This window comes from Meles meles, chromosome 12 (assembly GCF_922984935.1).
Source record: "Meles meles chromosome 12, mMelMel3.1 paternal haplotype, whole genome shotgun sequence".
Classification (NCBI taxonomy): Eukaryota; Metazoa; Chordata; class Mammalia; order Carnivora; family Mustelidae; genus Meles; species Meles meles.
In genome coordinates, this window is record NC_060077.1 from 42813539 (window position 1) to 42827326 (window position 13788).

At 40.2% G+C, this 13788-nt stretch overlaps 1 protein-coding gene across 10 annotated transcripts in view; it reads left to right on the forward strand.

The window, feature by feature from the left end:
- The window catches only part of MYOM1 (myomesin 1), a 158613-nt gene that overhangs the window by 7302 nt on the left and 137523 nt on the right, over positions 1 to 13788 (forward strand). For 8 of the 10 annotated variants that reach the window (XM_046024822.1, XM_046024821.1, XM_046024820.1 and 5 more), the window contains 2 exons: positions 2702 to 2808; positions 3107 to 3200. The gene's annotated coding sequence lies outside the window, so the exon portion shown is untranslated. The remainder of the gene's footprint in view (positions 1 to 2701; positions 2809 to 3106; positions 3201 to 13788) is intronic. The other 2 variants (XM_046024826.1, XM_046024823.1) reach the window with 1 other exon arrangement.

The following is a 13788-nucleotide window of genomic DNA, read 5'->3' on the forward strand; positions in this document are numbered from 1 at the left end:
CCTTCAAAACATGTCAATCTATGTCCCACCACCCCTACAGCTACTATCCCTAGTACAGTTATCAGGCCTGGATTTTGCAGTAGCCTTCTAACTGGTCTCCTTACTTCCATGTCCCCCTAAATTCTAGTCTCCACAGCCATAGACTCATCCTTCTAAAATAGGGATTAGATCATATCATTGTTCTGCTCAACACCGTCCAGTGGTGTCTCAACTCAGTGAAAGCCAAATGCCTGTAAGCCCCCAAAACATCAGACTCCATGAACTTTCACTAATTGCTCAGCCATACTGATCAGGCTGTTTCTTGAAGGAGGTATTTTTCCTCTTCAACATCTTTGTGTTTGCTGTTCCTTTTGATTTCAGTGATCTTTCTTCTAATGTTTTCATTGCTTTCTCTTAGCTCTCTTGAGTCTTCACTTATCACCATCTTAGTAATGCCTTCTCTGGTCATTTAAGATTTCATCATTCTTTTTCCACCTACAGCATTCTCTTCTCTTGCTTTACTTTACTTTTACTACTGCATTTATTATCTCTGACATAAAACACACTTTTTTTAGTTTACTGCTTATTTTTCATACTAAATTCTATGAAGACAAAATTCAGGGGATTGTTTTGTTTACTGAAGTATCCTGAAGCCCAGAACAGTAAGTAGCACATTACAGGCACTCACTAAGTAAAAATACATATTGAGGGGTGCCTGAGTGGCTCAGATGGTTAAGCGTCTGCCTTTGGCTCAGATCATGATTTCCAGGTCCTGGAATCCAGCCCCATGTTGGGCTCCCAGCTCGGCGAGGAATCTGCTTCTCACTCCCCCTCTGCCTCTCCTCCTGCTTGTGCTCTCTCTGTCTCTGTCTCTGTATCTCTCTCAAATGAATAAATAAAAAAAATCTTAAAAAAAACAAAAAACCATTAAAAAATACATATTGAATGAATGAAGATCTGGAAGGTAGAATGTGAAGGGAAAATGGCAAAAATATGAGGCCTAAGAGGTAAGCAGAGACCATGTCCTGAATGACCTCTAAGCCATGTTTCTGAAGGTTAGTGGGATACCACTGATCTGCCATACTTATGGGATTAATACGATCAGATTTGTATTTTTTTTTTCAAAGATTTTATTTATTCATTTGACAGAGCTCACAAGTAGGCAGAGAGGCAGGCAGAGAGAGGAAGGGGAGTAGGCTCCCTGCTGAACAGAGAACCCAATGTGGGGCTCGATCCCAGGAGCCTAAGATCATGACCTGAGCCGAAGGCAGAGGCTTAAGCCACTGAGCCACCCAGGTGCCCCCAGATTTGTATTTTTTAAAAATCACTCTGATAATAGTATAGAGGATTATTAATAGAAGGTAGGCCTCAGAGAAGAAGGAATCAGGATTTCTGACAGATGGTAATGCCAGTCACTGAGATAAGGAACATGGGGAAGAAATAACTTGGAAGGTGGCTATGGTGATGTTAGGAAATGACCATTATAGTTTTGGACATTTTGAGGTAGTGGGTTAGAAGATGGTACTGAGGCTTTCACCAAAATGTAGCACAAAGAGACAAAAAAGTAAAAATATAAAAGAGCTGTCAAAAGTTATGGAGGATGTATTGAGATAGTCCATTGTATATTTAATAGGAAATCCAGAGCAAGATAAAAATGATGGAAAATGATCTTAAAAGAGATGATTGAGAGTTCTCCAGAATTTTTTTTTTTAAGATTTTATTTATTTTATTTGACAGAGATTACAAGTAGACAGAGAGGCAGGCAGAGAGAGAGAGGAGGAAGCAGGCTCCCTGCTGAGCAGAGAGCCTGATGTGGGGCTCGATCCCAGGACCCTAGGATCATGACCTGAGCTGAAGGCAGAGGCTTTAACCCACTGAGCCACCCAGGCGCCCCTGAGAGTTTTCCAGAATTTAAAGAGAGTCAAAAATCTTTATAATCTTTATTCAGGTTGAAAGCGCACTCCACATATGAACAGAAAAAATAGCTCTGTACCAAGTCATGTCCCAATGAAACTTCAGAACATCAAGAGTAAAAAGAGAACTGTACAAAGCTGAAGACAGAAAAGAGACTGCCTGCAACATAAACAACAGTTAGTCGAGCAGCATACTTCGTCCAGCAACAATACACGCTGTAGGCAGGTCACTGATCCCTTCAAAGTGCTGAGAAGCCCCACCTGCTCCTCACACCACGTATGTGTGGAATCCATGCACAGAACACTGACAGCTCTCGCCAAAGAATTCAGTGTGCTGGTCTCTCTAGAATCTTTCAGGTCTAGAGATTGGTCTCCTCGTCTCTTCTAATTCCTGAGGCGGAACATCATCTTAAGCGGTCGCAAAATCAATTTCATAATTGTGTAGCATGTCCTGAATAGATATTCTGACAACTAATGTTTGCAGCCTTTGGGACATCTTCCAAAATTCTGGGATGACAGGAACTTCATATTTAACATCCTACTACACTGAAAAACATTAAATCACTTTGGATTGTTCTCTGCTTTTTCATGTGTGTTTGCTTGCTTTCCAACTAGCTTGAAAAACAATACCCTCTATTAGTTTTACACTTTGTAAGTAGAAGTTTTTCAATGTATACTTTTCACAATAATAATCAATTAATGGATTATTTATTGGGTACTTCAGATAAGTCAGGCACTTGAAGTATCTTCTTAACATTACCTTTCAGTCGTTGCCCTGAAAGATGATGACTGTCACCTCTGTTTTGCAGATGAGGAACTTGAAGCTTAGAGAGATGAGTAACCTGCCCAAGGGGAAGAAAAGAAGCAGGAATCTAATGTGTGTCCTGAGCTTTCAGCCTCTATGCTAGATTTATTGGTAAAACATGCTAATTATTGATAAAAATGGGGGTGCCTGGGTGGCTCAGTCAGTTGAGTGGCTGCCTTCAGCTTGGGTAATGATCCCTGTGTCTGGGATCGAGCCCTGCATTGGGCTTCCTGCTTGGCGGAGAGCCTGCTTCTTCCTCTCCCTCTGCCTGCGACTCTGCCTACTTGTGCTCTCTCTCTCTCTCTGTCAAATAAATAAAATTTAAAACAATTATAAAAATGATCATATTAATAATTTGGAGTGGGGATATTTGCCCGAAATGTTGACTTATTTTTTTGTTTTTCCCCAGGAAAAGAAAAACTATGGTCTCTTGCACACTTTCCAGCAAGAGTTAATTCACAGCAATCAGTGCCTTAGGGCAGTATCTGTTTTGCCAGCCACCTGTAAGTATATTCAACTTTTTTTTTAAATTTTGTTTATTTATTTGACACAGAGAGAGAGATCACAAGTAGGCAGAGAGAGAGGCAGAAGCAGGCTCCCTGCTGAGCAGAGAGCCCGATGCGGGGCTCGATCCCAGGATCCTGAGATCATGACCTGGGCTGAAGGCAGAGGCTTAAGCCACTGAGCCACCCAGGTGTCCCAGTATATTACAACTTTTGATTCTGTGTTCTTCTTTCTCCTGGAGAAAGAATTTTGTATATTTTGTTTTGTATAGATTGTCAACATTTAACACCGAATACCTCCTTTTGCATAGATTCTGTTTTGCATAGATTCTGTTTTGCGTAGATTCTGTTTTGTATAGGCTGTCAACATTTAATACTGAATACCTCCTTTTGCATCATCCTGTGGAGTGCTGATTCCATAAAGCATTAGCTCACTGGTCTGACAGCACTACCTAATAATCCATGAAAGACCAAAAAACCAGAAGTTAAATTTGAAGGGGCTTTTCCAAGATAATTTCTTGCTTCAGGAAGATGAAAGAGGAAGGTGATAGATGATAGATGAAAGAGGAAGATGATAGGAAGGTACATATACTTCCCAAGGGTGCCACCTTCTGTTTTTATTTCCATGACCTTGCACAGTGCCAGTCACGTCCTGTGTGTGCAGTGCAACGTAAGTTAAAACAGTAAGCTTTATTCAAGAACTTTGAAGCCAAGGTGGTAGAAAATAATAAAGGAGACTTAGGAAGTGGGTGAGTGATGAAAGTAGTCCTGTATTGAGACACAAGCAGATGTATGTTATCAGACTTCTGTATGGCCTGCTAGGTCCAGAATGAAAATTTTCTTGGTGCAGAATGTAGTTGTTGTGGCTGGATTAACCACAGATAGGTTAGAGCTTGTTTGGATATATAAGCCCAATAAAAATTACTGCTCAAGATGGGAGAACAATGAATAAAATCTTGTATGTTAGTTTGTTAATTCTTGTAGTAATTTTGTCTATTTAAACTCTTTTCGTATAGAGTGCATTAGATGTTTGTTAAAATAATGTGTATAACAGTTACATGAAATAAATTTCATGTAAGTATACAAGAATAACTGTGTGTGTGTGTGTGTGTGTGTACTAACATTAGCACCCTTGCCTGATGTGAAGTGCTTTACATGACTTTAAAACATTACAGATATCACAAGGGAACAAAATTCCAGACCTCTAAAGCAGATAGTATTAGGTTTAAAAACAGAAAAATTGGCCAAGGAATGAAAAATGTTAATAGAAATAGATTGAAAACTATAGGGTTCAGCACATGACTTCTCAAGTGTAATAAACAATAGTGACAGAAATAACTATTTATAAAAGGTAGCTGAGAAAGGGAATATTAAAACTGAGAAAAATAAACTTGAATTAAGCTCTCATAGCATGAACCAGGATAAATAGCGGGTGAGTTCCAGTCAAGGATAAAGCATAATAAGTTGAATGAAATAGAATTGTGTAAGTGTCTTAATTGGAGAAAAGAGTATTTGTTTTGAAAAATGGTTTAGGGGCTCAAAACCACAATGAGATACTACCTCACACCAGTCAGAATGGCTAAAATTAACAAGTCAGGAAACGATAGATGATGGCGAGGATGCGGAGAAAGGGGAACCCTCCTACACTATTGGTGGGAATGCAAGCTGGTGCAGCCACTCTGGAAAACAGCATGGAGGTTCCTCAAAAAGTTGAAAATAGAGCTACCCTACGACCCAGCAATTGCACTGGGTATTTACCCTAAATATATGAATGTAGTGGTCCAAAAGGGCACGTGCACCTGAGTGTTTATAGTAGCAATGTCCACAATAGCTAAACTATGGAAAGAAGCTAGATGTCCATCAACAGATGAATGGATAAAGAAGAAGTGGTATATATATATATATATATATATATATATATATACAATGGAATACTATGCAGCCATCAAAAGAAATGAAATCTTGCCATTTGCGAGGACGTGGATGGAACTAGAGGGTATTACGCTTAGCGAAATAAGTCAATCAGAGAAAGACAATTATCATATGATCTCCCTGAGATGAGGAAGTTGAGAGGCAACGTGGGGGGTTTGGAGGATAGGAAAAGAATAAATGAAACAAGATGGGATCAGGAGGGAGACAAACCAGAAAAGACTGTTAATCTCACAAAACAAACTGAGGATTGCTGGGGGGAGGGGGGAGGGAGAGGGTGGTGGGGTTATGGACATTGGGGAAGGTATGTGCTATGAAGTTTGTAAACCTGGCGATTCACAGAGCTGGAGCTAATAATACATTATATGTTAATAAAAAAATAAGAAATTATATTAAAAAATGGTTTAGGGGCATCTGGGTGGCTCAGGTGGTTAAGCATTTGACTCTTGATCTCAGCTCAGGTCTTGATCTTGGGGTCATGAACTTGAGCCCTGTACTGGGCTCCCCACTGGGCATGGAGCCTACTTAAAAAAAAGAGTTTAAAATATTATTGGTATGTAGTAAACCACACATATTCAAAATGTATAAATATCATTAGTTTTGACATGTGTACGCTAGGGAAATCTTCACCACACTCATGCTCTTGAACATATCCATCACCCTCAAAGTTTCTTCATGCCCATTTGTAAAGCCTCATTCCTGACTCCTCCCACTTCTTACCTCCCCCCACATTCAGGCAGTCATTCTTTGCTCCCTGTCACTATAGTTTGGGCAAATATAAGTTTTTGACCAGTGAAAATATTACTTATTATAAATTGATGGTTCCACTTTTATAAAAGTCAAGATATAATGAAAACAAGGAAAGAATTGAAATGGAAATGTTTTATCATAAATATGACAGATAAAAGCTTAATATCCAGGGCACCTGGGTGGCTCAGTGGGTTAAAGCCTCTGCCTTTGGCTCAGGTCATGATCTCAGGGTCCTGGGATCAAGCCCCTCATCAGGCTCTCTGCTCAGCAGGGAGCCTGCTTCCTCCTCTCTTTTTGCCTGCCTCTCTGCCTACTTGTGATCTCTCTCTGTGTCAAATAAATAAAAATCTTTAAGAAAAAAAGCTTAATATCCAGAGTATTTCAATAAAAAGGGTGCTTTATTTTGACTTGTTTGATAACAAGAAGAGACGTAGGCCAGTCAGCTCAAGAAAAAGGATGCCTATGTTAGGGATATACATAAACTGCCTCCAAACTGGAGAATTGCTGGAAACAGAGGTAGCTTCGGGTATTTGACTCTTTGGTTTTTTCCTTTCATGGGCCAAATGATTGTTCTCAGGTTAGGTCTCTACTTTTTTAAGCACATCTACTTAGTTTTTTCTCTACCAACTATCTTTCTCTGCTAGCCCTAGTTTCTAATCCCTCATCATTTCAATTTATAGCTCCTCTGACTCCAGTATACACAAGGCAACTCTTTGTTCAGCCTTTTTCACTTTTCTCCTTCTGTTAAGTAAATTGACACTCAACATTTCCAAATTCAAATTCTCAAGAGAGGAATGTGATTGGCTTGGCTCACCATTTTGGACCAGGCCATACACAGCAAGTTGCTGGCCAGGATATTCATCAGTTACTTCTGGGTCTGAAATTACCCTTCACTGCGGGTCAGAGAGCAGGAATCACATGGTGCAAAACATCAGCATGTACTGTGAACAGGACAGGCATTTAGTGCTTACCTGTCTAGTAAAGAGGATAGTCCTCGAGAGCCAGATGGAGGTGGATTCAAATCCCAGCTCCACTATTCATTAGCTGTGTGACTTTGGATAACTTGCTTAACCTGTCTGAACCTTAGTTTTCTCATTTATAACGTGGGGATAATAACTGCCTTGTATAATTTTGTGAAAAATAAAATACATGTAAAGCATGGTACAGTAACACATAGTAGGTCTCAATTAATGGTAGCTATTTTATTTTGTTTATTATTACATTAACAGATTGATAATGCTCTCAAGAAAAATAATCATCTCCATGGCAAAGGTCAAAAGAGCTCACACACAGACAAAAGCCAAATAATTAGCTGACATGAAAAAAATGTCGATTTTACAACTTTTTAGTGCACTTAAAAATAGCTATGAGATAGATATATTTCACACCTGTTAAACTTGCTAATAAATTAAAATTATACATTGCAAAATTGCTGTGGCAATGAAGAAAGAGTATATTCATATTTGGTAGATGACATTGTAGATCAGTCTCATTATTCCAAATAGCAATGTCATAAAATGTACCCTTTAATTCATAGTCCCTTTTTGGGGAAATACTTCAATTTAGCAAGGAGGTAATTGCAAACAAAAACCTGTATTAGTGCAAAATATGTATAGCTCTCTTTTAATTCAAACACTTTCATCTTTTTAGAATGGAAGGAGACTTAAGAGATTATTTTTCCTTTGGGCTACACATTAGAGTCATTTAGGAGCTTTTAGAAATACTCATGTGCCATGCCCAGAGATTTTGAGGTAATTGTCCTGATATATAGCCTGAGCTTGAGTGCAGTTTAGAAACTCCTTAGCTATTCTAATGTGCAGCAAGGAAGGAGAACCACTCTTCCAGTCCCACACTATTAGGGAAACTGTGAAAAAAAACAGAGCCAGGGAGGTTATAAAGGACCCTGAAAGGAACATGCATGGATGTAATAAAAGAACTGGGTTGAAAATGGAGATATTTGTTCCTAATTCTTAACCTTGACTTCTAGTCCTTTTTTTTTTTTTTTTAAGATTTTGTTTATTTAAGAGAGAGAGAGCATGAGCAGTGGGGTAGGGGCAGAGGGAGAGGGACAAGCAGACTCCCTACTGAGGGGGAGGCCAGTGCAGGGCTCAGTCTTAGGACCTGGAGATCATGACTTGAGCCAAAGGTGGACACTTAACCAATTGAGCCACCAAGCACCCCTGACTTCTGGTCTTGATGAATAACTGGAAATACCCATGTGTCTGATATTTAGAGACTAGGTAACAAATGATTGTGCAGTAGTACTGTGCATTCATTAATTGTACTGGCTATCTATGGATGAGGTAGAACACAGTATGTACACACTGATGAGAACCAGGTGTGATAGTGGTGTGTCTGTTGCTATCCTCACCAAGAGAGTCCCAGCTGAACTGTTGAGTTCTTCCTTGGGAGGAGAGGGTCATGGTTCTCCCTTCATGCTCTACCTCCTGCCCAAGGTGGCCAAGTTCCCTGGGTGCCCATCTCTGTTATGGCGAGTGGGGTTATTGGTGTCCAGTACTGCTGAACTGTGGGCTGTCCATGCTGAACAACAGTGAATTAGAAGTCATGTTTTAAAGCTGTGAAATATACATAACCCAAAATTTACCATCTTAACCATTTTTAAGTCGCACAGTTCAGTGGCATTAAGTACATTAACATTGTTGTACAGTCATTACCACCATCCATCTCCAGAATTTTTCATCTTCCTCAATTGAAACTTTCTACCCATTAAACAATAGCTCCCCATTTCCCCCACTCCACTGCCCCAGCCTCTGGCAACTACCATTCTACTTTCTGCCTCTATGAATTTGACCTAAATACCTTCTATAAATAGAATCACACATGTGTCCTTTGGGTTTGTTTTGTTTTCTTTTGAGAGAGAGAGCGCATGTGTGTGGGCATGTGCATGAGAGGAGGGGGCAGAGGGAGAAAGAGAATCTCAAGTAGGCTTCAGACCCAGTGAGGAGCCTACACAGGGCTCCATCTCACGAACCTGAGATCATGACCTGAGCCGAAACCAGGAGTCAGATGTTTAATCGACTGAGCTACTCAGATGCCTCCAGCATATGTCCTTTGTGACTGGCTTATTTCACTGAGCTTAATGCCTTCAAAGATAAGTGACAATTTTTAAGGATATATTATTCTTTGTCTTTCTCTCTACTCCCTTTTTCTTTCTTCCAAAGGCCACTTTCCTTCTGGGTTGAGGATCACCCCAGGATCATCCCTCCTTTTGGTCCTTGCTCTCCTGCACAAGTGACTATTATGGATTTTGCCTCATCTTTTCTAGGCTCCATATTATCTAGTGAGCAGAATTGGAAAAGCTAGCTCTCTCAGCTTGTACTGAGAGATTTGCTCTCAATTTGCTAAGTCTGAAGGTTTGTTTTGCTTTTGCCTTTTTGTTTCTGTTTTTAGTGTGGACTGGGGAAGAAAGGGGAGGGGACTCTCAGAATATGAAAGAGAGAAGGAAACAAAGAACATAACCAAATTAATAGTTGAAGACACATGCCTGCCTCAATTGTAAAACTGGTACCTACCTTATTAAAAAGAAGAAGTTACAGAATTATATCACAAGTGGATTGTTTTAGGTATGAGCAAGTATTGTATACTGGTTAAATGCATGAACTCTGGATCTGGCTTATCTGAATTTGAATCTTCACTCTCTTTTTTCCCAGTTTTATTGAGCTATAATTGACATACAGCAATGTAGAAGTTTAAAGTATACAGGATATATCACCTGGGGTTGGTTAAGCATCCAACACTTGAACTCAGCTTAGGTCTTGATCTTAGCATTGTGAGTTCAAGCCCCGTGTTGGGCTCCATGTTGGGTGTAGAGCCTACTTAAAAGGGCTACCTGGGTGACTCAGTCAGTTAAATGCCTGCCTTCGGTTCAGGTCATGATCCCAGGATCCTGGAATCGAGTCCCTGCTCAGTAGAGAGTCTGCTTCTCCTTCTCCCTCTGCCCCTCCCTCCCCACTCATGTACTCTCTCTCTAACTGCTCTCTCTCTCCAATAAATAATTCTTAAAAAAAAAAAGAAAAGAAAGAAATGTACAGCACAGTAAGTTGAATTACATATATTGTGAAATAATTACCACAGTATCTGACACTTTAGTTGCGTGTACTTGAGCAAATTACTGAACTTCTCTGTACTTCAGTTTAGTGAAAGGGTATAATAATAATAGCATCTACCTATTGTGAGGAATAAAGAAGTTAATACATAGAAAGCATTTATAATACTACCTGGAAAATCCCAAGTACTGTATAAGCATTAGATATCAATACTTTTTGGTCAGCATTCTGAAATTTGTTATCTGTGAGACCAAATGTGGTTAACTATATAAGAACAAATATATTTAAAAATTCAAGATAGCATTATTCACTATAGCCCCAAACTGGACACAATGAAAAGTCCATTAATTGGTGAATGGATTAGCAAAACACGGTATATCTTTCAGTGAAATATTTCTCAACAATAAAAAGAAACAAGCTGTTGAATCTTGCAACAATATGGATGCATCTCAAAAATAGCTAGCTAAAACCCAGACATAATGGACTACATATTATATGATTCCATTTGTGTGATATTTCTAGGAAAGGCTAAACTGTAAAGACAGAAAGCCAGTCAATGGTTGTTGTTGATGCTATAGATGTAGTTAAATTAATTACAAACTGGCATAACGGCACTTTTTCCAGTGGCGGAAGTGTTTTAAAACTGGATTTTAGTGGTAGTTGCCCAACTATGTAAATGTACTAAAGCTCATTGAACCTTACTCTTAAAATGGATGAATTTTGTGGTGTGTAAATTCTACTACCCTAAAACTGTCACAAAGAATAAGAAAATGAAACTGGAGATTCACATCGATCACTGTTTTGCCTGGTTCTCACTTAAAAAAAAAAGAAGAAAAAAGTTATTGTTTTTGTAAAAATAATGTATGTTGATTGTTGGGAGACAGTTCTCCATGGGTCTGTCATGTTTCTGTACATCCTGCAAACAAGGCTCAGCTTCCATTTGTTCCAGACCATGTTTTCAGGGAAGTTTGTGTAGTGAATAGCCTTTGAAGATGGAAAGAGTGTCTTCCCCCCAGGAAAAAAGGCAGGCATGCTTACTATGCAATATAATAAAGAAAACATCTGTCTCTGGAGCAAAGGGTAAACATGCTTAATGCTCATTGTATAATATTTGGGTCTGTAAGCTCAAAGTTCCTATGTCTGTGCAGGTTTCACTGGCCCTTTTCATTTTTCTCTGTGGGAATTGGGAGTTGATAAACCGGTGAAGAACATGCTCATGCTCTTGCCTCTGCCTTGACTGAGAGTAATAAAGTCCTCTGACTCTGACCCAGGAATTTCATGTCTTGTCAATATCCACGTTAACTTGTTAGCTTTTGAGTAGGGTAAAATCTCTGACCCTTCATTCTTTTTTGTGTTTGTGGTAAAATATACATGACATAAAATTTACCACCTTAGCCATTTTTTAAAAAATATTTTATTTATTTATTTGAGAGAGAGAATGAGAGAGAGCGCGCATGAGAGGGGAAAGGGTCAGAGGAAGAAGCAGACTCCCCACTGAGCAGGGACCCCAATGTGGGTCTCAACACCAGGACTCCAGGATCATGACCTGAGCTGAAGGCAGACACCCAACAGACTGAGCCACCCAGGCACCTGATCTTAACCATTTTTAAGCATACAATTAAGTGGTATTAGGTATCTTAACCTTAAAAATAAAACTGCCAGTTGTTTTACCAGAAAAAATGGTTTTATTCAGGAATAGCAGAGAATTCTAATTAGGGGCAAGCAAGCTATGGCAAAACCATGGGCAAGTCCAAAGAACAAAGGAGAAGAATGCTTTTTTATAGAGGGAAAAAGGGAGTTGGGAGGGGTGTTATAAACAAAAAGTCCATTAGAGGGCGCTTGGGTGGCTCAGTAAGTTAAGCATCTACCTTCAGCTAAGGTTATGATCCCGGGGTCCTGGGGTCTAGTCCAGCATGGGGCTCTCTGCTCAGTGGGGAGCCTTCTCCCTCTCCCTCTGCTGCTGCTTTCTCTTTGTCAAATAAATAAAATCTTTTTAAAAAAGTTCATTGGAGGGGTGCCTGGGTGGCTCAGTGGGTTAAGGCCTCTGCCTTCAGCTCAGGTTGTGATCCCAGGGTCCTGGAATCGAACCCCACATCGGGCTCTCTGCTTAGCGGGAAGCCTGTTTCCTCCTCTCTCTCTTCCTACCTCTCTGCCTATTTCTGATCTCTCTCTGTCAAATAAATAAATAAAATCTTAAAAAAAAAAGTTCATTGGTGTGAACTGGATATTTGAAGTATAGAGGATTTTCATTGGCTGAGTTATGACAGTTTCCTATTGACTGGGCTGTTGCAGGGGGAAGAGAAAAACCTTCCTTCCTCCTGATGGAATAGTAAAGTAGAAGCTAAGTAGTATGGCTTGCAGGGTGCATCTCTTCTGGGGGATCTGCAATTGACCTCAGCTGGAATGGCATGAGAACTCTCCCCCCAACGCCTGTGGCCTTCTGACTCCATTCTAAATGAGGGTTCCTTTTATTAATTTTTCCGTGTTTATTCACATTGTTGTGCAGATATCATCACTATCGATCTTCGGAATTTTTGCATCTTTCCATATTGAAATTCTACCCATTGAATATTAACTCCCTATTCCCTCTCCCCTCAGCTCCTGGTAACCACCATTCTACTTTCTGTCCCTGTAAATTTGACTACGCTAGGTACCTCATGCAGTATTTGTCCTTTTGTGTCTGACTTCACTTACCATAACATTTTCAAGGCTCACCCATGTTGTAGCATGTATCAGGATTTCATTCCTTTTTAATACTGAATAATATCCCATTGTATATGTTCACAGTTCTTTTTTTTTTTTTTTTTTGAAGATTGTATTTATTTATTTGACAGACAGAGATCACAAGTAGGCAGAGAGGCAGGCAGAGAGAGAGGAGGAAGCAGGCTCCCTGGTGAGTAGAGAGCCCGATGCAGGGCTCAATCCCAGGACCCTGAGATCATGACCTGAGCAGAAGGCAGAGGCTTTAACCCACTGAGCCACCCAGGCGCCCTGTATATGTTCACAGTTCTTGACACTAATTATAAAAAAAGAAACGAAAAAACCCACACTATTTGGGAGTTACTATTGACATTGGCTGAGTATCACTCTAGACATCTCTTTGTGAGTGGACAGTCAGAAAACTAGGTAGATATAAATAATGTTAGAAAATGGGCTTTGGGGGGTGTCTGGGTGCCTTAGTCAGTTAAGCAACCAACTTGTGATTTCAGCTTGGGTCATGATCTCATGCATCGTGAGATTGAGCCTGCATCAGGCTCTGTGTTTGGCAGGGAGTCTGCTTGAGATTCTCTCCCTCTGCCCCCACCCATTCTCTTTCTCTCTCTCAAATAAATAATTCTTAAAAAGAAAGAAAGAAAGAAGCCAAGGAAGAAAGAAAAAAAGAAAGTAAATGGGCTTTGGGGTCTTGTTTTCTAATACTAATCTAAAGTTCCCTGACTGGACGATAGGTACAGGTAGGCTTCTGGGCTTAGAGACTTAGCCTGCTCCTAGAACCCATCCACCAGCTCCCAAGCAATTCCCCTGCCCTCAGCCAGTCACTGGTTAGTTGGCCACCATGACTCTGCTTTTATGTGCTTCCACCTCTAAGTAGTCCTTTAGTGCTGAGGACTTTTTCTTTTTCTTTTTTTTTTTTTAAAGATTTTTTTTATTTTTTTTTATTTTTTTATTTATGACAGAGAGAGATCACAGGCAGAGAGGCAGGCAGAGAGAGTGAGAGGGAAGCAGGCTCCCCGCCAAGCAGAGAGCCCGACGCGGGACTCGATCCCAGGACCCCGAGATCATGACCCGAGCCGAAGGCAGCAGCCCAAACCACTGAGCCACCCAGGCGCCCATTTGACAGACAG